This window comes from Dipteris shenzhenensis, chromosome 24 (genome assembly GCF_047967505.1).
Source record: "Dipteris shenzhenensis isolate YYH24624 ecotype China chromosome 24, Dip_SZ_1.0, whole genome shotgun sequence".
Classification (NCBI taxonomy): Eukaryota; Viridiplantae; Streptophyta; class Polypodiopsida; order Gleicheniales; family Dipteridaceae; genus Dipteris; species Dipteris shenzhenensis.
This window is the reverse complement of record NC_141619.1, coordinates 49,778,041-49,801,378: the sequence shown is the minus strand read 5'-3', so window position 1 is coordinate 49,801,378 and position 23,338 is coordinate 49,778,041. Positions and strand designations below refer to the sequence as shown.

Here is a 23,338-nt window from a genome sequence, read left to right as displayed (position 1 = left end):
GAAATCTTTGTAATTTTTGCACAGATGGGACAAGTACGATATCGATTGTGGTAATGGACATGGGTCGAATTACTTAAAGAAAAGTAACAAACACCAAGGGCGAGAATACGCGTCAATCATTTCAAGCTTTGAGTATGTTTCCCTCTCTAGAAATAGTAATATCTTGCACAAAGAAAATGAAAATTTGTCTCTAGGACCCCACTCTGGGCGGCGGATTGAGGGAATATGGTTCAATAGATGTCTAGATAATTACCCACATTGTATGGACATATATGCCATTGAAGGAATGCATAGTTGGATTCTATATCCGTCCTATGAATCCCTGAATGACTACCCCAATACAACAACCAGGGGCCATTCATATTTAATATTTTCGGAAGTGAAAGTGTCTAGCATGGACATTAATTTTGGAGTGGGACTACTTGAATCGATATCCTCAAATTGTCATAAGGAAACCGGCTAATTAGCGTCGTTATATGCGTGCCTACTTTGTGATGCACTTCACCTCATATTGTATCATTGACAAGTTCTTATAGCCTTTGACGGGTCGGACTCAAGGGATGAAGGGTAGTGAAGGCAATTTAGAAGGCTAAGATTGCACTCAAGCAATGGAGGAGTTATTGATAGAGTAGCTAGGGCGGTGGCTCAAATTGTGCCACGTGGAAAAACGCGTTTTAAGGCCATATAGAGGTTGGGATATGGGGGGGTCGGGAGCCTACTTAAAGGGATTCCAGCACAGCGGTAAGACATACTTACCTGGGCGGGGTCGATCGGTGATCAGGAAGGCCGATGGCCTAGGGTCGGCCCCTCCATTGCACTTCGGACGGGCTGTACCCTAGCATCTCCCTACGGGGAGAGTGCACGTCATAATTTGTGGCAGTGGGGGCTCGCGTTCGCGCGGCCCCCTTCCAAATCGAGCTCAACTTGGACGGATCTGCTGCTTCGGGCCTCCTACCTACAACACATTGTCTCGCACAGCACCAGATCCATGTGTATTCAATCGTGATAGCCTGTAACTAAAACGCATGCGGGATAGAACGTTCTATGATCGCCCATTGCAAAACTCAGGTACGGCCTCCCTCTCTCCTTAGCCTCTTAGCTTGGTGTATCACTTCCACCGCCTCTGCATTCCAGGTAAATCGCGATACTGCAAAAAACTGCTCCTACTTTTCAGTTGTCCATGGTGCCCATTCTACGGCAGCATACACACCACCATGGATCACACATGATGTATTCACATTACCATTCTCCATGCGCTCCTTCGTTGTAGATGTTCTGGTCATAGTATGCAGTGCCAGCGACGATAAGCTTTAACATTTCCAACTCAGGACCATTCTTTACTGCTTGGGCAAAATGGAAGACCTAGCTTTGCCAAAGGTGATACATCAAGACTGCTGGAAACATTTCACCCTACCCTAATTCAAGTTGACAAATTGACACCTCCACATGATGAGGGCTCAGATGGCGAGATTGCCATATAATCATAATCTAGTGGCTCACTCGTATATGCTTTTGTATGCTGCAGGCCAGATGTGGCCAATGCAATCGACAGTTTCACTTTATCTCATGATGCACAGGGGGTGCCAGGGAGCTGGGCTAGCTGAAGCATTCTGCCTGCTTAGGAAACTTGTACCGAAAGGGAAATGATCCTTCCTGTGCGTACGCAGACTCAGACTAGTCACAATTGCCATTCCACTGGAAATCTTCCCATTCCTTTCGAAGAGGGGGTCATGATTCTGGCGTAACTGAGCAATAACCAGCAAGGTTCACAAAAAACCTGACTTGCCTCTTTGGTGTCGGGTAGGAAAATCCCTCTGCTTTCTCTGGGGTGGGAACAATGGCAAGTCGATCCAGTGGATATGTGGTCCTAGCCACTGGAGGAGCATTGAGGCAAAATAGCACGTCCACTGCGGCATGTTTGGGTGCCCAATATTTTGATTCAGAAGCTTAGCATTTTTGCCTATCATCATGTACAGATGGTAACAATGATTGCATGTTCTGAGTTAAATGGGCCGCAGCACAATCTCAACAAGTTTATCGATCTGCAATTCCATTTTGTGCATCGCCAAGTTCAAAATGTATCTTAAACTCATCCACCGCCTGCTCTAACATATGTTCACAACGCCTGTGTAGAGACCTCTTCTCTTGTCTGAGAACAGGGATACATGTACTGTCAACTGATGAAGAGATGCTAGACTGACCTTAGTTTAGATATGTTCACAAAGCCTGCATAGAGACCGCTCATCTTGTCTAAGAGCAGGGATACATGTACTGCCAATTGATGAAGAGATGCTAGACTGACCTTAGTTTATGAGTAGGCAATCCAAAAATAGATAGATGGTCTAGTTCAGGCCGGAAAAGTTGTAGGCAAAGCCTGGATCTTATTGGAGTTGGTCTATGCCTCTGATTGTTGATGTAATCTATCATCAAATGTTGAATCGATGAGAGCCTGGGAGATGATAGGGGGTCTAGTCACTAAGCGGATCTTGGCTGCCTGGATTATATTAGAGCTGGTCTTAGACGGTAAGTTCCCTCTAATTGCTGATTTAGTCTATCATCAAATGCAGAATCATCAGCCTGGGAGATGATAGCGGGTCTAGTCACTTGGCATATCTTGGGTGAGACCTCAAAGGCTCTCACATGTATCTAGACAGACCTCAGATTTTATTTCCTTCATTTGGTAGCTAATAGAGTTCGCTGCCCAACCTCCGTCCCCCAAAACACACAGTGCGTGTGCGCATGCACACCCAGGAAATGTACATTTCATGGACTGCTTTGACCATCATGGTAGTGATTGTGAGAAGTGCAGCAGAAATGAACAGAATATGGAGAGAGAGAGAGAGAGAGAGAGAGAGAGAGAGAGATCCCCATTCTAACCTTCCTTGGAATGGTCACATTGTTGAAGTAATTCTTCCATAACCTTGTGAAATGGCAGTAGCTCATGTGTTGCTCTCATTACTATTTAACATATCATCTTTGTAGATTGAGAATACTTTGAATCTTGTGTAGTTGTCAGTTAAGTGTAGTTTGCTTGTGGTTGGCATTATCTCTTCATGTTCCTTAAAATAACTTTCCATCCATGAAATAGCAAACCTTCCACAAGGTCCAATCAACTTTCCATAACGACGATTGCTCGATAGACCATCCTTCAAAGACCTAGATTGAATCCGTTGCACTCTATTGTTGCCAAGAGTGAGTTCATGCTTGAATGCTCCTCTACAAACCAATATATGGTCAAGGTAGTATTTAAACACATCTTTTGTAGTTTGCATGATCGATCTACATACATAAGCTTCTTGCTCTTCATGATTAAGACTAAGGTAGTCAGATCTGATGGACTTGATCTTCCCAACTCCTAGATGTCTCAAGAAACCATTATGGCAACAATATACCTTAGATTTCTCAGAGAGTTGAGATGCAGATAACAAGAATCTTTTTCTCCTCCTACGATAGCTAGAATGTCGTCTATTGATGTATAGAGTCACTTCCTGATGTACAGTCGTGTGATATGTTTCATTTGCTCTTTTGAAGTACATACGATGTCTTCTTTATTTAGCGGAGTTAATAGCTTGGTTGTGCGCATGGGTGGACGAGGAAATCCTAAATTATTGTACATGCAATTGTGGCCGTGGAAGAGGTTAGGGAATGCTATCTCTTTGCAATGTTTGTCTTTGAAGATGCTTAAACGTGAAAAGCCTCCAGAGGGTGCAACAATTATTGTTTTGTCTTCAAAGTCAATGACTTGTTGGCTAGTGTAAATCCCATGTATTAGCGTGTTAGTTTCCAACTTGACATTTTCATCATCCATGAAGGCGGTTGTAGATGAGTCCTCTTCTAATTGTTCTTTTTGCAAACACTCAATGTGTTCAGCCCATTTGCAGTTTAACGTGACCTTTTGTTCCTTATATAGGGAACCAGGCAAAAGCTCATTCAATGCACACATTGTCAAAGTAGACCTTACTAAGCCACTCATATAATAATGTGTGTATTGAAACATTCTCTTAATACCAACAATGGCTGTTTCGCCATCTGTAAGGAATCTTCGGAGTATGTGCTAAGCTCTATCAACATCTACAAATACATTGATAATGCTTCCCTTGAGGCAGTATTGTTTGTCAAAGGTTAAGTCACCTATTTGCACAAAATGGATTCAAATTGAAATAAGACGTGCTTCAATATCATTTAGAAGACATTGCTATCCAAAGTTTCCCTTATGCTCCATTGACATGTTTCACTAGCTGGTGGTGCCAATTCCTAGACATGACCTCCACATTGCTAGATGAATGGAGGCTTGCCTCATGTGGAAAGTCAATATCCTTAAGTGGTTGTGGCTCCAATGATTCAAGATTCCAATGATGACTCTAAGAGTAAGCAACCCTTGTTATTTTTTGTAGACTAGAGAGACTCAATATATGATTCCAGTGATGACCCTTGCTGAAAACAATGATCATTGTTACTTGCCCTATGCAGAGGGTATTCCACATATGGTGCCAAGAAGTTGGATTGGACCTAGCTCACCACATTTTGTGGTAAAGGAGAATCTGGAGGAGAGGGGAGGAGGAGTTGCAAGGTTAGGACATGCTTTTGGACATGGAGTGCAAGGAAGCATGGACACTTGAGATAATTCCTTGGAATACCAAAGTAGAACTCAACACAATGCCCCAAAGAGTGTGGGCTTCATTCCATTATGGGGTATTTATACAAGTTAGAGAGCTTCTCTCTCTGTATGTAAGAATTGTAAGACATTCTCTCTCTACAAGTAGAACTTGCATATAGAAGTTACATGTAGGAGTTGCATGTAGAACTCGCATGTTGCATGTTGCATGTAAGAGTTGCATGTAGGAGTTGCATGTAGAACATGCATGTAGGAGTTGCAAGTAGAACGTGCATGCTGAGGATTCCTAAGAGAGATTATTCCTAGCCTTATGCAAGTACAAGTGGAGCTTTGTTGCTACTCTACACACACATTTTGTCCATGTTGGCACAGAAACAACAAAATTTGTCATAATTTATGACATAACTCGATAACGTCATTGAATTTTGTCATAACAAATATAGAAATAGTAAAATCATTATAACTTTTGAATGAGGACTCCATTTTGGGAGCTTTTTGGCTCAAAATTTAGAGCACGAGCAGCTCTACAATGCCCCAATGATGCTTGGCCTTGTCACTTTGTTTAAATTTAAATCATAAGGCACTCAAAACTTGGGTGCAAGGTTAGGGGGTCATTACCTACTACATAATTCCTTGTACAAGGAAATTCCATCTAACCAACACATATGACCTACAAGAACCAAGCAATAATGCTAGCATAAATAAAGCTCTAATTTCCCATTTTAACTCATATTATAGTTCATTTCTATTTGTTTCAACTTATGACATAACTTGATAACATCATCAAGTTCTATCATGTGATCCACATCTCTCCTTGTGGATATCCGTGATCCACATCTCCACATCATGTAGTCCACATCCTAGGGTGGCCATTTTAATTCTTTCCTTAGCACATACCTTAGCCTCTAATTATGTGCTCATGGCACCACAACTCTCAACACAACATCACTGTGCCATTGATCCACAAGGCATATAATGAATTCCAAGCCATAGTGGATGGTGGAGCAGGTGTAAATGTCCTATCCAAGGAGCTCTACAATGAATGGGGTCTCCCACCAATGCAAAAGGCTAATTTCAGCATATGCCTTGTCGATGATTCTTGGGAAAAACCCTTGGGAATAGTAAATGGTATATCAACAAAAGTCGCAAGAGTCCGCTTTTCCCTTCAATTCACAATCTTAGATCTCCCCATGAAATCCTATCAAATCTTGCTGGGACATCCTTGGTTGCGTGAAGCATCAGTCCTCCATGATTGGGGAACTGATAGACTCACAACCCAAAATCACGACACCACAGTCAGAGTAAATGTGGGGACAGGAGTAATAAAACCAATTGTGCCTAGAGCATTGGATGAAACCTCTTCAACGACGATATCAAGCAAATCATCTCTCCTGCAACAACATGCCATAGCAGGCGATACACAAAGCAATGTCAAAAATTGGATACAAACATTGGCAACCATTGACAACTACCATTCATTAGACCCCATCTTCGTGTAGATAGATGCTAGGGTCATGCAGGTAGATCCTCCACTCACACATGAAGAACCAATCGATCTAGAGGTGCCATTCTTTATGGCTGACCTGTAGTGGAATAATGAACTTGAAGAAGGTATCCATACCAATAATGACTCAGATTTTCCTTAGGACCTTGAAACTGAGGCTGAGAATGCTCAAACTGAAGATCAAGTCTTTGACAATGACTTAGGTATTATGCATGCCCTAATGGCAGTCGAGATTCCAAAAGTTGATCCTCTAAAGTTGAATGACAGCAGAAGATTCCACAAGAAAGTTGAAGAAGGAAATCGCCGAAAAGCCAAGGCCGAACACTTCAATGAATTCGAATGAGTCCAAACAAGGATCGTCAAATTGTATCTTGCAAAGCCAGCTCCCTCAAAATCTGAGCTACCTCCTCTTGAATGGTCCCCTAAGGGACTGGAAGGAGTATGCACAACAAATGAACCCTTACTTGGGAACACCTTACCAGTAGAAAAGTTACCCCACAGTTCCCAATGTAAGAAGTTTTGGAATTATAACCCACATGTGCGGATGAAGCTCGATCAAGAGACTTCAGAAAAAGAAAGTCACCAAGAGCCTAACAAATTGGTTAATGATACTATGCCACCCTGTACCCATAGCACATGTCAGGCTAGTTCAACACCATCAGAGGCTGATCTTCAAAGGTCTACACCTTTCAACGTTTGCTCAAGCTTAAGGTGGATAACGATAGAGAGCTTCTTTTTCAGGCGCACACTACCCAAACGTCATGCATATTCAAGGTAACAATACCGACCACCTGATACGCTTCACCCATCGCAGCCTCCTTTTCTCATCGCTCAGTCAGGAAACGTGCCGCCTGTCTCAACACAATCCTTCCATGATCTGGATTTGCCCAGATTAATTGTGGACTCCCCAAATCATTACCTAATTGTTACGCTCTGATACCAAATGATACGACTAAACCATTAACGCCAAACTTTTCCGGCATAGGCACAACTATGTTCCACCCAGCCAACCCCTACTGTAGCAAGCTCCAAAAGATACGCAAGTAAGAAAACCTGCATCATACACATAGAGCCCACATATCCCTAGATGGATCTAGTCCCCCAAATGTCATCATTTGAGGGCATCTCCTAAATGCATCATTTACCCCTCTCTTGGGATATCATTGAAATCATTTGCCCCTTGGCACATTTAATGCATTTAGATCCCTTAGCCTTAGATCCACCTAGTCTTGTGCCATGTCACCCTCACCAAGGACCTTGACCTTGATTCCTTTTGATCATTTATGTGAAGCCCAAACAAATATAATACAAACATTGATCTTTTAAAGGAAAATGTCCACTGACTCTTCCGAGGTCATGTTACCTCAACTTGAGCGTAACAATCACTACCATGATGGTCGAAGCAGTCCATGAAACTTACATTTCCCGTGTGTGCATGCGCACAAGCACTATGTGTTTTGGGGGGGACTGAGGTTGGGCAGCGAACTCTATTAGCTAGAGTGAATATCTACCAAGGAGAATGCTGTGTGATCCTGCCTTGCTTGCCAATGAAGGAAATAAAATCTGAGGTCTGTCTAGTTACATGTGAGAGCCTTTGAGGTCTTACCCAAGATATGCCAAGCCGCTATCATCTCCCAGGCTGATGATTCTGCATTTGATGATAGACTAAATAAACAATTAGAGGGAACTTATCGTCTAAGACTAGATCTAACATAATCCCAGACAGCCAAGATCCGCTTAGTGACTAGACCCCCTATAAGATATGCAGAAAATGTGAAAAGTTGAAGAGTAGGAGGCAAAATGCAAAATCAAATAATGAAAGAGGTACTTCTCCATGCTCAATATTTCATGTATTGTCCATCTAATTTATAATAAATGTTTTATTCTTCTCAGTACCAAAATTTTGCTTTCAGATCAAGTAAATGAAGCTATGAAGGTGCATAGAGAACAGCAAGCATTGGAACGTGCAAAGCTTACAAAGCACAAGAAGAAGGGCCTAAAGAATCCAAACAAATACTTAGGGATTGTTATTGATGGCATGGACTAGAAAAAGGCCAATCTCCCACATTTTATTAGGGTACCAAAGGATTCTTTTGTGCAGATGCAGCTTGTCAGATGTCTCATATATAACAACCAGATTTTATCAAAAGTATTTTTTACATATCCAAATGTCCATAATGATGCAATCTAACAATCACCATTCTTCATCATATAATTTCAACATGGGAAGGGCCTCTTCCTTCCGTCTTGTATTTGCAGTTGGATAACACGGCTAGAGAGAACAAGAATCAAACTTTTCTTGCATTTTTGAATATGTTGGTGCAAAAAGGTATCTTCACTAAGGTCAAACTTGGGTTCCTCTTGGTTGGTCACACACATGATCAAATTGGTTAGATGTTTAGCACATTCTCAAAGAAGCTAGCGCGACATGATGCCTTCACTTTGACAACAATGCTTTCACTTATAGCTAAAGCATATACACCACATCCTCATGTGCTACACTTGAAAGAAACATTTTACTTTAGAAAGTTTGTGAATGGTTCTAATTCATCCGACACATGTATTCAACAACTAAACAATCTAAGCTTTCAACATCAATTTCGCATAAAGATGAGAGATGGAAAAACATATATGGATGGCATGCAGTACTCTTCATCTCCAACGTGGCTACCAGAGAATGGATTGCTACTTTCATTCCTAATCGTATGATTTGTGCTTCTTTGCAAGATCCACTGGAGGTTAATCAGAAGTGCAATGGGCTCAAAGCCAAAAGAGAGACATTGCTTACCATAGATGCCTTCAAGAAAAGAAGGATCTCATTGAGAAGGCCCACACATATGCAAGGGATGAGCACACAAGATGGTGGAATGAGTTCTTTAAAGATCAATCCCAAGTTCTTTCCAGGTTTGAGCATAATGATGTCACTCTAGAGTATTCCTTTCTATTGGCCATCACTTCATGCAACTCTAGTTGAAAATGCAACAACTTCTCTTCATACACAATTGCAAGGCATGATTAATGTACATCCATTTCTCCTTGACGAAGCATCTCGAGCTTGGGATCAGTATCGAAACCTTCGTTAGAGAAATTTATCAGTGGTTGAATATACTGATAAGTTCAGAGAAAGTGTAATAAAAATTTACGAACCTCTACCTCAGTCAGTGCAAGTAAAAGATTTTATCTTTGGACTGAATGATCGGATCAAGATGGAAGTTCGGGCTAAGTATGCGAACACGCTAGATGAAGCAATTGCCATAGCCCTGAACGATGAGGATGCCAAAGGGAATAGACCAAGTGGGTTTGTGCAGGTTGGGACTCAGTATGAGCACCCGAAGAAAACTGGGTTTAAGAAGAAGTGGATTAAAAAAGGTAGTGCCTCATAGCCTAGTGGTCAAGCCAAGCAGGCGAAGCCAGTTGAGACTCCTAAACCAAGTACCACCATTGGAGTGAAAAGAAAAGTAACACCAATGGCAGCCCGGGCTTGGTCGAAGTCTTCTTTGAACCCAGAGCAAAGAGAAAAAGCGAGGAGAGAAGGCTTGTGTTTTGGATGCCTTCAGCCTCATCAGTGGAAAGATTGTCTACGAAACAAGGATCGTTGGATGGTTGATATGGTGATCTCAGAATGCGGCGTGGAAATAGAGGAAAGTCCCAGAGCAGAACAGATAGAGGTTCAGCTAGCGGGATCTTCTCAAAGGTCAGTACCTGTTTTGTTATGTGTGTCTGTTGCTAAGCTAGTAACCAGTGTACCTGATAATGTCCTATCAAAGCCCGTGGCAACGGGGTATACAGTCCTTAACGATACTGAGGTGATTAAGATGAAGGGGCAAGGAGCCAATCATGACGCCATTGTGTTGTTTGACTCAGCGTCAACGCACAATGTAATTAACTCCAAGCTTGAAAAGAGGCTGAAATTAAAAACTAGCCCATCTGACTATGCATGTTTGGGCTTTTGTAGCTTGTAGTGGAATGAGGCCCAAAGTCTCCTTTTGTAGAGGAGGAATAGTCTGTCCTCCCTTGTAACAGCCTGACATTTTAGGTAGGCCGACCTGACCTGACCCGAGTGAGCAGATCTCAGCCCCTGGGCACCCTGTTTGCAGGGTTCCCTGCCATTCGTAATCTCCTCTAACCCTGCCCAATGGGTGGGCCTTCCAGCCAACATGGCTGCATCTACTATGCTGTCCATGTAGCAGCCACACCTGACGCTAATCTGCTGCTATCCCTCTTGTGCTGCAGGCATGGCCACACTTATGCTGCCCTTCTTGCTTTCAGATCTACCCAGGTGGAATGCCGTACAAACCCCATGCTGAGCCAGCCCAGACCCTTTCCTTAGTCCCCATTGTCCTCCTCATATGGGGACTCACATGTGGGGTTTTCGACCCTCATACTGCCCCACTGAATGACACCGTGTGGGCTCCAGCCACCCATTGAATGTGATGCTCCATCATTTCCCATGTGACAGCACTCAGGAACAAGCTGAAGGTGGCCCAACCCATACACCCATACCTCCACATGCTCTAACCGATCGAGGAACACAAAAACTATGCAACAGGACTGCTCCTAACTAACAGTAAACACTACTAAGTTTAGTAGAATTTGCAGGAAAGTTAAAGTAGTGTAGTACCTTATGTTTAGGAAAAGGGTAGGAGAGGAAGATCATGGGCTGGATCTTCAATAGGGACTTGTGAGGGGCTGCACAAGGATAGGAGGAAGTCAATCCTTTTTAGAATTCAGCTGAGTATTGAACTCTTGCTGTGTATTCTATTTCAGTAATAAAGTATAAGTCATGAATGAATATGCCAAGTACAACTAGAGCCCTTATATAGGTATGGCCCAGGGAAGTACAAAGCAGTATTGCTTATGGGATTACCTCCTAGGATGCCACGTGGCAACTTATGGTGTACCCTAAACAAAGGGAAAAAAACACTTACAAGCCAATAAAGGCCTTTCCACTAACTTTAGCCTAGGTTTAGCCTAAGTAAAAAGTAGCCCTCTGTTACAATCCTCCCTCCTCAAATCGAAATTTGTCCTCAAATTTGAAAAGGCTGTAACCTGGACATACAATGCTCCTTGTAAACCTGAATAGCTCAATTCTGGTCATATCAGCTGAACAATGAAGTTTCTCAGTCAAATACCTCCCTGTAGGCATGCTGATCTATAAATGGATCATATAATATTCCCAAGAAATCAAGCAACCAATATAACAGATCTGATCATATAATCCAGTGAGAGACATGCTGATCTGAGAAAGGATAGTGAATGCTGACTGCAACATGTCCATATATGCCATATAGCAAGAGAAAATCAGATCTGCTCATAAGGATGCAATTTTGGCCATAGAATTCAGCTAAGCAATTGAGGGTACTGCTCCACAATTGTATATGGCTGCCAAGAAGACTCCTCATCAGGTAGACCTCTCCATTTGATAAGATATTCCATGTAGGACTTGTTCCTCAACACATGATCTCTAAATCCAAGGATCTTCTCAGGTATATACTCAATCTGGCCCTCTTCATCCATAGGAGGTAGCTCTTCCATAACTTGCTCCTTAGGCCCCAAATACTTCTTGAGAAGTGATACATGGAATACTTTGTGTATTCTAGAGGATGATGGAAGCTCCAACTCATCAACCACTTCCCCAACTTTCCTCAAAACCTTGTAAGGTCCATAATACCTATGAGCAAGTTTAACATTGGTATTACCTTTCAAAGAAGCATGCTTGGACTTATGTAATCTGAGAAACACATAATCCCCTTCTTTAAAATGAAGATCTCTCCTATGGTCATTAGCATAATCCTTCATCCTTGCTTGGGCCCTTACCATATTATCTTTACATTGCTGTAATAGAGCAGTCATGTGAGCCAAATCATCCTTGGCTTGCTGGCTGGTCAATGCTTGATCAATAATGGTTGATGGAACATGAGCTTTACAGCCAAACATGGCTTCAAAAGGGCTCATACCAATTGAAGTGTGCTTGGTGGTATTGCAAGAAAACTCAGTTAGATGCAACCATTGGTCCCACGATGCTTGGGTCTCAAAGAAAAAATGCCTTAGATACTCTTCCAACCAGCGGTTAACCCTCTCTGTTTGTCCATCAATTTGGGATTTTGTAGCTTGTAGTGGAATGAGGCCCAAAGTCTCCTTTTGTAGAGTAGTAGTAGTCTGTCCTCCCTTGTAACAGCCTGACATTTTAGGTAGGCCGACCTGACCTGACCCGAGTGAGCAGATCTCAGCCCCTGGGCACCCTGTTTGCAGGGTTCCCTGCCATTCGTAATCTCCTCTAACCCTGCCCAATGGGTGGGCCTTCCAGCCAACATGGCTGCATCTACTATGCTGTCCATGTAGCAGCCACACCTGACGCTAATCTGCTGCTATCCCTCTTGTGCTGCAGGCATGGCCACACTTGTGCTGCCCTTCTTGCTTTCAGATCTACCCAGGTGGAATGCCGTACAAACCCCATGCTGAGCCAGCCTAGACCCTTTCCTTAGTCCCCATTGTCCTCCTCATATGGGGACTCACATGTGGGGTTTTCGACCCTCATACTGCCCCTCTGAATGACACCGTGTGGGCTCCAGCCACCCATTGAATGTGATGCTCCATCATTTCCCATGTGACAGCACTCAGGAACAAGCTGAAGGTGGCCCACTCCATACACCCATACCTCCACAAGCTCTAACCGATCAGGGAAAGTAGTGTAGTACCTTATGTTTAGGAAAAGGGTAGGAGAGGAAGATCATGGGCTGGATCTTCAACAGGGACTTGTGAGGGGCTGCACAAGGATAGGAGGAAGTCAATCCTTTTTAGAATTCAGCTGAGTATTGAACTCTTGGTGTGTATTCTATTTCAGTAATGAAGTATAAGTCATGAATGAATATGCCAAGTACAACTAGAGCCCTTATATAGGTATGGCCCAGGGAAGTACAAAGCAGTATTGCTTATGGGATGACCTCCTAGGATGCCACGTGGCAACTTATGGTGTACCCTAAACAAAGGGAAAAAAACACTTACAAGCCAATAAAGGCCTTTCCACTAACTTTAGCCTAGGTTTAGCCTAAGTAAAAAGTAGCCCTCTGTTACAATCCTCCCTCCTCAAATCGAAATTTGTCCTCAAATTTGAAAAGGCTGTAACCTGGACATACAATGCTCCTTGTAAACCTGAATAGCTCAATTCTAGTCATATCAGCTGAACAATGAAGTTTCTCAGTCAAATACCTCCCTGTAGGCATGCTGATCTGTAAATGGATCATATAATATTCCCAAGAAATCAAGCAACCAATATAACAGATCTGATCATATAATCCAGTGAGAGACATGCTGATCTGAGAAAGGATAGTGAATGCTGACTGCAACATGTCCATATATGCCATATAGCAAGAGAAAATCAGATCTGCTCATAAGGATGCAATTTTGGCCATAGAATTCAGCTAAGCAATTGAGGGTACTGCTCCACAATTGTATATGGCTGCCAAGAAGACTCCTCATCAGGTAGACCTCTCCATTTGATAAGATATTCCATGTAGGACTTGTTCCTCAACACATGATCTCTAAATCCAAGGATCTTCTCAGGTATATACTCAATCTGGCCCTCTTCATCCATAGGAGGTAGCTCTTCCATAACTTGCTCCTTAGGCCCCAAATACTTCTTGAGAAGTGATACATGGAATACTTTGTGTATTCTAGAGGATTATGGAAGCTCCAACTCATCAGCCACTTCCCCAACTTTCCTCAAAACCTTGTAAGGTCCATAATACCTATGAGCAAGTTTAACATTGGTATTACCTTTCAAAGAAGCATGCTTGGACTTATGTAATCTGAGAAACACATAATCCCCTTCTTTAAAATGAAGATCTCTCCTATGGTCATCAGCATAATCCTTCATCCTTGCTTGGGCCCTTACCATATTATCTTTACATTCCTGTAATAGAGCAGTCATGTGAGCCAAATCATCCTTGGCTTGCTGGCTGGTCAATGCTTGATCAATAATGGTTGATGGAACATGAGCTTTACAGCCAGACATGGCTTCAAAAGGGCTCATACCAATTGAAGTGTGCTTGGTGGTATTATAACAAAACTCAGCTAGATGCAACCATTGGTCCCACGATGCTTGGGTCTCAAAGAAAAAATGCCTTAGATACTCTTCCAACCAGCGGTTAACCCTCTCTGTTTGTCCATCAATTTGGGCTTTTGTAGCTTGTAGTGGAATGAGGCCCAAAGTCTCCTTTTGTAGAGGAGGAGTAGTCTGTCCTCCCTTGTAACAGCCTGACATTTTAGGTAGGCCGACCTGACCTGACCCGAGTGAGCAGATCTCAGCCCCTGGGCACCCTGTTTGCAGGGTTCCCTGCCATTCGTAATCTCCTCTAACCCTGCCCAATGGGTGGGCCTTCCAGCCAACATGGCTGCATCTACTATGCTGTCCATGTAGCAGCCACACCTGACGCTAATCTGCTGCTATCCCTCTTGTGCTGCAGGCATGGCCACACTTGTGCTGCCCTTCTTGCTTTCAGATCTACCCAGGTGGAATGCCGTACAAACCCCATGCTGAGCCAGCCCAGACCCTTTCCTTAGTCCCCATTGTCCTCCTCATATGGGGACTCACATGTGGGGTTCTCGACCCTCATACTGCCCCTCTGAATGACACCGTGTGGGCTCCAGCCACCCATTGAATGTGATGCTCCATCATTTCCCATGTGACAGCACTCAGGAACAAGCTGAAGGTGGCCCACCCCATACACCCATACCTCCACGTGCTCTAACCGATCAGGGAACACAAAAACTATGCAACAGGACTGCTCCTAACTAACAGTAAACACTACTAAGTTTAGTAGAATTTGCAGGAAAGTTAAAGTAGTGTAGTACCTTATGTTTAGGAAAAGGGTAGGAGAGGAAGATCATGGGCTGGATCTTCAACAGGGACTTGTGAGGGGCTGCACAAGGATAGGAGGAAGTCAATCCTTTTTAGAATTCAGCTGAGTATTGAACTCTTGCTGTGTATTCTATTTCAGTAATGAAGTATAAGTCATGAATGAATATGCCAAGTACAACTAGAGCCCTTATATAGGTATGGCCCAGGGAAGTACAAAGCAGTATTGCTTATGGGAACTCCTACTAAGCACAACAAACCCTGCTAGCAAACTATGCACTGCAGCTAGCTCTTGAGCTAAAAGCCAAAAAGGCCGCAGGGGCAGTTCTTCGGCATTGTCAGTCATTAATTTCACCAAAGACATTCACGAACAAGGAATTACAGGCAGAAATTCCTTTTTGTAATGAGAACCAGCTTACAAAAGCTGCACCTTCCAGAATTGGAGTTTCAAAGAAAATAGTGACCCATTAAGATCACTACAAACAAACTGTGTTGTAAGAGACTAAAAGGGGAAATTTCCTTTTCTGTAAAGTGAATTTCCTTTTCCTAATGAAAAACAGCTTTACAAAATGCAAAACTTCTTCAATCAAGATATAGAGGGCAAGCTGCCGAGCAAAGACAGCCAGAGAAAGGCTGCACGAATCTGAGATGTAAGGGCAAAGTAAGATGGCTATTTTCTGGTCCTGCGTGCCATCAGTGGGATAAATCACAGAGCCATGTTTTGTAGGCGGCCAACGTGCTGACCAGGCTGTTTCGGTCTGCAAAATGGGCCAATTGGATCCGGGCCAGTCAAACTCAACAGAGCTTGTACTCGACCTGCTACCAGGCCCGGCCAGACCTATAATAGTCCTGGCCCTACTGCACAATCTGCTGCTTCTATTCAGCTGTCATGCGTACTGTTTCAGTATGTAAACCAGGATGGGACATGGGCCAGTACAGCAGGCGCATGCTCCACGTATGTCTCTACCCTAACCAGGTCCAGTCAGCCGGCTCACAGGTAGGTGAGTGACCTATTCTAACACCCCCTCTCGATGACTCATTGCTGCCTATACCCATGTGTCATGTGCCTATAAAAGGAGGGCCTCGAGCCCTCGTTCATTATCACTTGGAGCAGCAGTTCAGGGAGCAGAAAGAGCAGCAGAACAGCCACCTGTGGGCCTCTATCCAGGAGGATTCAAGTGGGCTGTAGAGCTGCAGACCTAGCTCAGAGTGCTGCCCACCTAGGTGCAAAGACAACAAGGTGGAAGGGATCTAGACGGAAAGTCTACTTACGCTCGAGGTGGAGTATGCGGGCTCAAGTCTAGAGATAACCGGTAGATATGAGAGGGACCTTGTGCTAAGATCAGAGGACCACACCATTGGTGGGACTCTGGATCTATCTGTTTTGTATTGTGTCCATAGCTTTGGACGGAAATATATTATTTTGGTGGTTTCTTTATCTGGCTGGTTCATTGTCTATTGATGAGTCTGCACATCTATTCTATGCACATAAGTTAAGAAGTTTGTGATTCCACACCCCACACCACACTGTGTGAGCTCCTGGGCAATTCTATTAGTCTTCCGCTGTGCGTACCCTTTGTTGGGTGATTTCTAACAACTTGATGCATGCATGAAATGATACCTTGGTGTAGAGTGTTTGGTGTCCAAATCACCTGCTCAATCTGAATCACAGAAATCACCCAACTCCACACTCGCTGTAAGTGATTCCATATGTGCTCGTACCCCATAATTGAAATCAATGCGTCGGTACCATGTCCTTGGGGTCTGTTTCAGCCCATGTAAATGTTTTTATCTGTACGTTGAACATTTAATGACCACAAAGCAGATCTCTATAACTAAAGAGTGCACATGACAGTCTTGGATGTGCTAATGAATAGTCTGGCATGATTTGATGTATGATAATTAGTAGCGTTAAATGTGCTACTTAACAATGCTAAAAGCTTAAATGATTTTCTTTAACAATATCTTGAGGAAGCAATGTTAGTACCCTGGTCAATATGGCCCTTTCCCCTAAAGGGAACCCCTCAATGGACAACTACAAAGCTAGGCTAGTGGTCAAAGGTTGTGCTCAAGCGGAGGGGTCTTGACTTTTTTCCCAGAGTGCAAGGATGGCATGACCATATGAACAGTCATAGCATTGGCTGCCCATTTTTTCAGATGGCAATTTTGAGTTTGTGCTCTTAAATGGTGACCTGTGGAGCAACTTATCTACCATCACTTGAACTTTGCCTCGTATAACCACCTTGGTGCCGATCACCTTCCGCTTGAGAGGTCTGTCTACCAAGTGTTGAGTATGATTCTTTAGCAACCCGCCATTTAGGCACATCATTTGTCTCTTCAAAGACTTTGTCTCCACAATCTGAGCGGCTGAAGCATAGTTCATGGTGAGGTTCTTTGAAACTCGTTGAGATTTCCTCACCGTGGAACTTGACTTTGAGTTGTCCATCACTCCAGAATCCTGCAGGCTAGCATGGAAGCCTCTTTTTCTTTGTTGGTGTCTTAGCGCCTCTAGCTCGGACTTTGAATCCTTCTCCATCCCTTGCTTCTTAATAGCTAGTTGGAGTGCAAGTGTGGGTACAATTGGAGCTTGTGCTGCAATCTCTTATTGGGGCTCCAAATTCTCAAAGACAATGGGGCTCCAACTTCTCAAAGACAATGTTTCGGCTTATGTGGATTTGCTTCTTTTTTGGGTCAAAGAGCCAATATTCTTTTGACTCTTAACTAAATTCAAACAAATATGCACTTCTTGCCTTGGAATCTAGATTTTTTCTCTCACCTTTATGCAGATGAACAAATGCTTTAGAACCGAATACTTTCAAGTGGGAAACGGTAGGATTCTTACCATATTAGGCTTTATGTGAGGTCTTACCCTCGATTGCCTTGGTCTTCATTCTATTCAAGATGTGTGCGGCTACATAAACCACCTCACCCCTCATAGCTAGCTCCATCTCCAATATCACATAGTTCTTTCACCCCATTTTGCTGGCCATTCTTCTTACAATAAGCATTAATTGTTTCTGGAGTGAACCTCCCCTTCTGTCGGTGCAGAGTGTCTTTACTTCTTTTCCTGATTCCTTTTCTACCTTGGCCCTCCATTTCTCAAATTGGTCGAAGCTTGGGATTCCTTAGCCAAGTAGTAAACCCTGCTACACGGTCCACAAATGTCACAATGCCTTGGCTTTCTATTTCTCAAACTCGTTGAAGCTTGGGATTTCTTATCCAAGTAGTGAACCCTACTACTCGGACCGCAAATGTCAGAATGTACCAACTCTAGTAGAGCCTTGGCCCTTCTACCACTGTGGCCTCCTTCGAGAATGATTCCCGATGTTGCTTGCCCTCCATGCAAGCCTCACCAATTCCTTCTACACGTGCTATTGGTGGAAGTGCATCCACCATACCAACCTTTTGCATCTCTGACAAGATACTGTATTTGACATGCCTAAATCTCTCATGCCATAGTTATGTTCCCATGAACCATCAATGCATTGATTCGGTAGAAACCATCTTCTTTGACTCCTCTTGCAAAGATCTTTGGAGTCTCCTTTATTTGACCAGGACCTCGTGATCTTTTCATTATAAAAATCAGGTACGTAGAGACATTATTTAACTTCCAATGAATTCACAATTGATTCTTTAAGAAATTCTAAAATTTGACTTTCTCAAACACAGGGTGTATACCGACCATTAAGTGCATGTGGATCTTACCATTAATTGCATGTGGATCTTAATAAATGAGTTGATGTGAAGTTTGAAATGTTATATACTGATTTTTAAATAGTCATTAAGAAGTATTTCATATGACAATGTCATTAGCATTTAACTCGTTATGTAATCTAAAATAAACAAAGATATTGTTGTGGATAAAACACTTCTTTAATATTATTTTTGAAGGATTTCTTTTGCATGAAACATATAAGGAGATGTATTAGGCTATACCCCATATGAAACTTTTCTTTGTCTTCTTAATAGTTTTTTGTTTTGTGAATTTGATGAGGCTTTTCAATTGCTATGTTGGTACAAATTGAGTTTTTTGGGCAAAGCCTTCAATGATTGAGTTTTTTGGGCAAAGCCTTCAGTGAATTATACCACTGGTACAAGGGCAATTATTGTGGGTAAATGGTATAGTACCGGTAGGTAATACAACCGTTGGCGATGAATTAGGCCCAAATTTCACCAACGATGTTCATATTTTTCCAGGTAGTACAATGTGTAGTATCGCTGGTACTACGAATGGCTACCATTGATAGCACATCTACTACCAAAAGTACATGCCTACATACCCATGGCGGTACGAGTACCACCTCAATTATATAAGGATGTTGTCTATTCATTTAATAATGCGTTTGATTAGAAAGCTAAATTCTCCTCTCTTCTCTTAAGCTCCACACTAGGGCCTAGCCTACAAAGTAGTCCTTGGCCCTTATGCTCATCAGGCACAAGACCTAGAAGGGACCACTCTTAGAGTGTGGGTACCTGGGCTCTCTCAAAGACAGAGGCGTTCTAATACATGTCATTTTTGGTTTTGCAACGATGTATATTGGAATCTGACTGTCAAAACAAAACATGCGTGAAACCTATATAATTTTTGCATGCTTCAAATTATGAAATGTTACATGATTGAGTCATTGATAAATTAAATTTATCTTTGTTTTTGAATTTATGCATGTAGATTATCTTGCTTGCATCCACCAATATCTTCACAGCATCTGCCTTAGTAGCTTCACATAACTGCTACCATTTGCAATGTCAAGAGAGGAGCCACATCGAGATAGTAAGAGAAGCAGAAGATTAGGGACGAGATTGTTAACAAGAGAGGAGACCGAAGAAGAAGAGCACCGTGCCTATGAGATTCCAGCACATTTTGACTGAATGTAGAGAATTTCCATTGTGCCTCTTCAGCGCTTGCTTGACATCACCCAGCTACCTCACAATGGGTAGATCCTTGGGGCCCTCAATGGAAGGACATCAAAAGCTTGGTGTCCAAGGAGGAAGAATTATCCATTTGGCCAACACAAGCAGAGGGGGAGCTTGTTCAGCGACATGGCAGATGGAAGATCAATACCTAGAGATCTGAGTTCGAGTGTGACCTTTACATTGATGTATATGGCAAGGAGCCTTATCATGGCGATGGCTGGTTATTCTTCACAAAGATGTTATATTAACAATTTGTGAAGGACTCCCTAGCCTTCTCATCCTACAGTGACGAATGTGTGAGGTCTTGATCAAATGTTACCATTACACAAGAGATGCTTTCATTTGCATTGGTGGGTGCACGAGATACTATGGAAGAGAAGCTCTCGAGACTTTGTAATGTCATCGAACTCATTTTGAGGAGTTTGGGCGAGTGTAGCCTAAACATATTTAAAAACTATTTACCTTAATGGGAGTTAGTTGAGCAACCGCTGATGAGGCGCATCTGCAAGTTAGCAAGCAACTACCATATGTAGTTAGTTAGTTGTTCGACTCATGAATTTGTCACGCAGTGTTCCGAATGCGGATATGGTGTTGTTGATCGGACTTTGTTTTGCCTAGTTCTATGCTTACTTTATATGCTGTTGTTATAGAAGCATTTGCAATATAAGAAATATGTAGTTGTTCACTTCAATTGATCATTTCTATGGCACTCAATCTTGAGTTGGTGTATTCTCTTTCGGAAGCTTTGAATGTATTCATGAAGACATTATATGTTTACTAATAGGTAGATTTTAGGATCTAATTTCTACCTGTCACATTGGTGATCCTGCAAATAAATTGGGCATTTTGATCGAATGCGGAAAAGGAGTTAAAAGACGAAGTAGATAGGCAACATGTCGAAGCCACATGTGTTCTACCCCCAAGGGGATGGACAATTAGAACGACTTAATCAAATCTTGAAACAGTTGGTGATCAAAGAGATTAAGTCAACACAATCTGCGCCTACAAGCAATTCGACACTTCAAAGCAATTAGCCATTGTTCAATTGCAAGCATGAGAAGACTCCTTCGTGTAAATGCTGTGGAAGCGGAGCACATATGGTAGAAAAAGCACATGCAGAGTCTAGTCGGTGGAACGAGAACCCTCAACGCTTGCAAGGAGAAATCAATATTCTCTACCGTGCTCTCCAGTTGTTAAGGAAACTCTAACAAACAACTGTGAATGGTGGGAATTGTGAAGCACTTTAGGAAATTATCAACAATGTGCAGGAATTAATTCGTGATTTACAGTAGAAGAGGCGAGAATTCTTGGTCGGGAGATCAGGGAGTATTGAGGCGGGCATAGATAATTTAACCTAAAGACCGAAGGGAGAAAGAGTCGAGCAATCTTATAGAATATTTATGGAGAGAGTGGTAGAGGATGTTAGACACGGAGGAAACATAGTCATCTCCTCGGCGTATCAGTCGTCTCTACTTCACAAGGAGGGTCGTCTTGATGTAGGAAGTATCTGGTGAGACGGTTGGAATGTAGGGAGAGGTAGGAGAACCATCCGTAATCCAGTCGGAATTGGAGGAAACCGTTTCGAGTTCGGAAGATGAAGATTGGGTTCCTGGGAACACTGTATGAAGATTGGGTTCTTGGGAACACAGCGTCCGGTGAGGATCCCTCCACGAGTTCGGGAGGAAGTTTAGAATACCAAGATGCAGTTAATGCAGAAAATATCACATGGTCTCCATCAGAAACCTTCATTCGGGCAACTCTTGGATACCATGCAGCAGTATGGTTGTATGTAGGAGCACAAAGGCAATTGTTTGATCTACTCTCGAGCAAACACCGCCCAAGGAGAGCAAAACTAGTAGTTTCAATTATTCCAGTAGTCAATATGCAGAACCCCAGAGTCCGCTCTGCTAAATTCAGTGGCAAGACAAAAGAAGACCCTGATAGTCACATTGGGCAATTTGAGACCCGATGGGTAGCAAGTAGTTTTGAAGGTCAGCTTGGCGATGCGGTCAAGAAGGAACAATTGGCAGCAACCTTGGTAGGCAAGGCCATGAGTTGGTTCATTCAATATGGTATGAATTTCTTTCCGGACTATGATGCTCTGAAACAAGCTTTTCTATCAAGATTCCGACAAGAGAAAACACCTGAAGCAATCCTCAAGAAACTTCGACAATTAAAACACTTTCATATTCATGTAATGCCAAGCAAACACATCCTTGAATTCCAATAACAATTTATGCAAAGCTTCAGAAAAAGTTGCATCTAACAAACCACTAACATGTACCAACTTTGGATCTTGTTCTGTTCCAAGGTTCATCTTAGTTAAATCATCCTCCTGGACTCTCGCACACTTCCTTAAGTGATCCTCAAATGCTATTTCAGCTTCAATGATTGCTTGAATGTCGGTTTTACCATAAACTTCTTCCTTCTCCTCATCAACATCCCACTGGTCTGCATAAACTCCATCTGACTTCTTTTCTTTGCCTTCTTCTTGAGCTGCCTTTGGATTGAGACTGTCCGAGATCGGAATTGCAGACATCTCCATTGTTGGAAAACTGCACCTTGAAAGACTCTTGTACTGATCAAGAATACACAGCACATCCACTTCAAAAATTGGCACAAGAGATGGATTTCTTTTCAGAAACCATTCCTCCTCATCGTCCTCCACTTCAGCCACCATGTTAATGCCTTCAGCTGCCGAGGGCTGAACCCTTTTCGGTACAGTTCTTGTTGGAACCATTGCCATCTTGAATTTCTTCTTTCCTCTTCTTATAGTCACCCTATCAACCCCCCAATCCTGCTTGATCTTGGCTACCCGAAACCACGGCCTGCCAAGCAGCATCGAATAAGATTGCTCATCTCCCTCCAATCTTAGGACCACAAAACTGACCATAAACGTCAATCCACAAACTCCAATCTGCTGATTCTGCAGAATTGGGAGCAAATCTCTGCAGGTAGCACAGCCAGAAGTGCAAGAGTGCACTGTCTCAGATTGAGACGCCCTTCGCGGTGTGGCGAGAGCGCAGTTTTGGAGACGGAAGTTCTCCGCAGGTACTCAGAAAAAGGCCCTGTTTTTGCTGTGTGACCACTGTTCTGCGGGTCGGTGAAAAGTTGTCGCAGAAATTGCATCGTATGCCTGTGTGCAGAGATATTGGGAGTTGCAGATTCATGCCTGTTGCCTGTTGATGCAAAATCGTCACTAGGAAGTGACTGTGTGGTGAAATACCACTTTCGTCAGTTTTGCAGATCTGCCCGTGTGAGGCAAAAGCTGTGTTTTTTGCAGTGACATAATATTTTGCAGTGTTCTGTAATGGCATCTGATTCTCTTTCAGAGATTGTCACTGAAAAGCTTGACAAGAACAACTTCCAGGCATGGAAGTTTAGAATGACGAATTTCTTGATGGGAAAAGGCTATTGGAAATTCATTACAGGAAATGAAGAAGAACCC

General features: G+C 42.8%; 1 long non-coding RNA gene and 1 other non-coding gene across 4 annotated transcripts; both read left to right on the top strand.

Annotated features, from left to right (window-relative positions):
• The first annotated feature begins 748 nt into the window (after window positions 1-748).
• Window positions 749-908, top strand: LOC147886722 (U1 spliceosomal RNA). Its single transcript, XR_015543377.1, has one exon. It is a non-coding gene; the product is annotated as a U1 spliceosomal RNA (small nuclear RNA).
• On the top strand, window positions 765-20,499 carry LOC147886721 (uncharacterized). 3 transcript variants are annotated; one of them, XR_015543343.1, is made up of 2 exons: window positions 765-1,068; window positions 19,646-20,499. It is a non-coding gene; the product is annotated as an uncharacterized LOC147886721 (long non-coding RNA). The 3 variants fall into 3 exon arrangements; XR_015543341.1 differs by lacking the exon at window positions 19,646-20,499 and adding an exon at window positions 8,033-8,214; XR_015543342.1 differs by lacking the exon at window positions 19,646-20,499 and adding an exon at window positions 1,526-1,902.
• The last annotated feature ends 2,839 nt before the right edge of the window (window positions 20,500-23,338 follow it).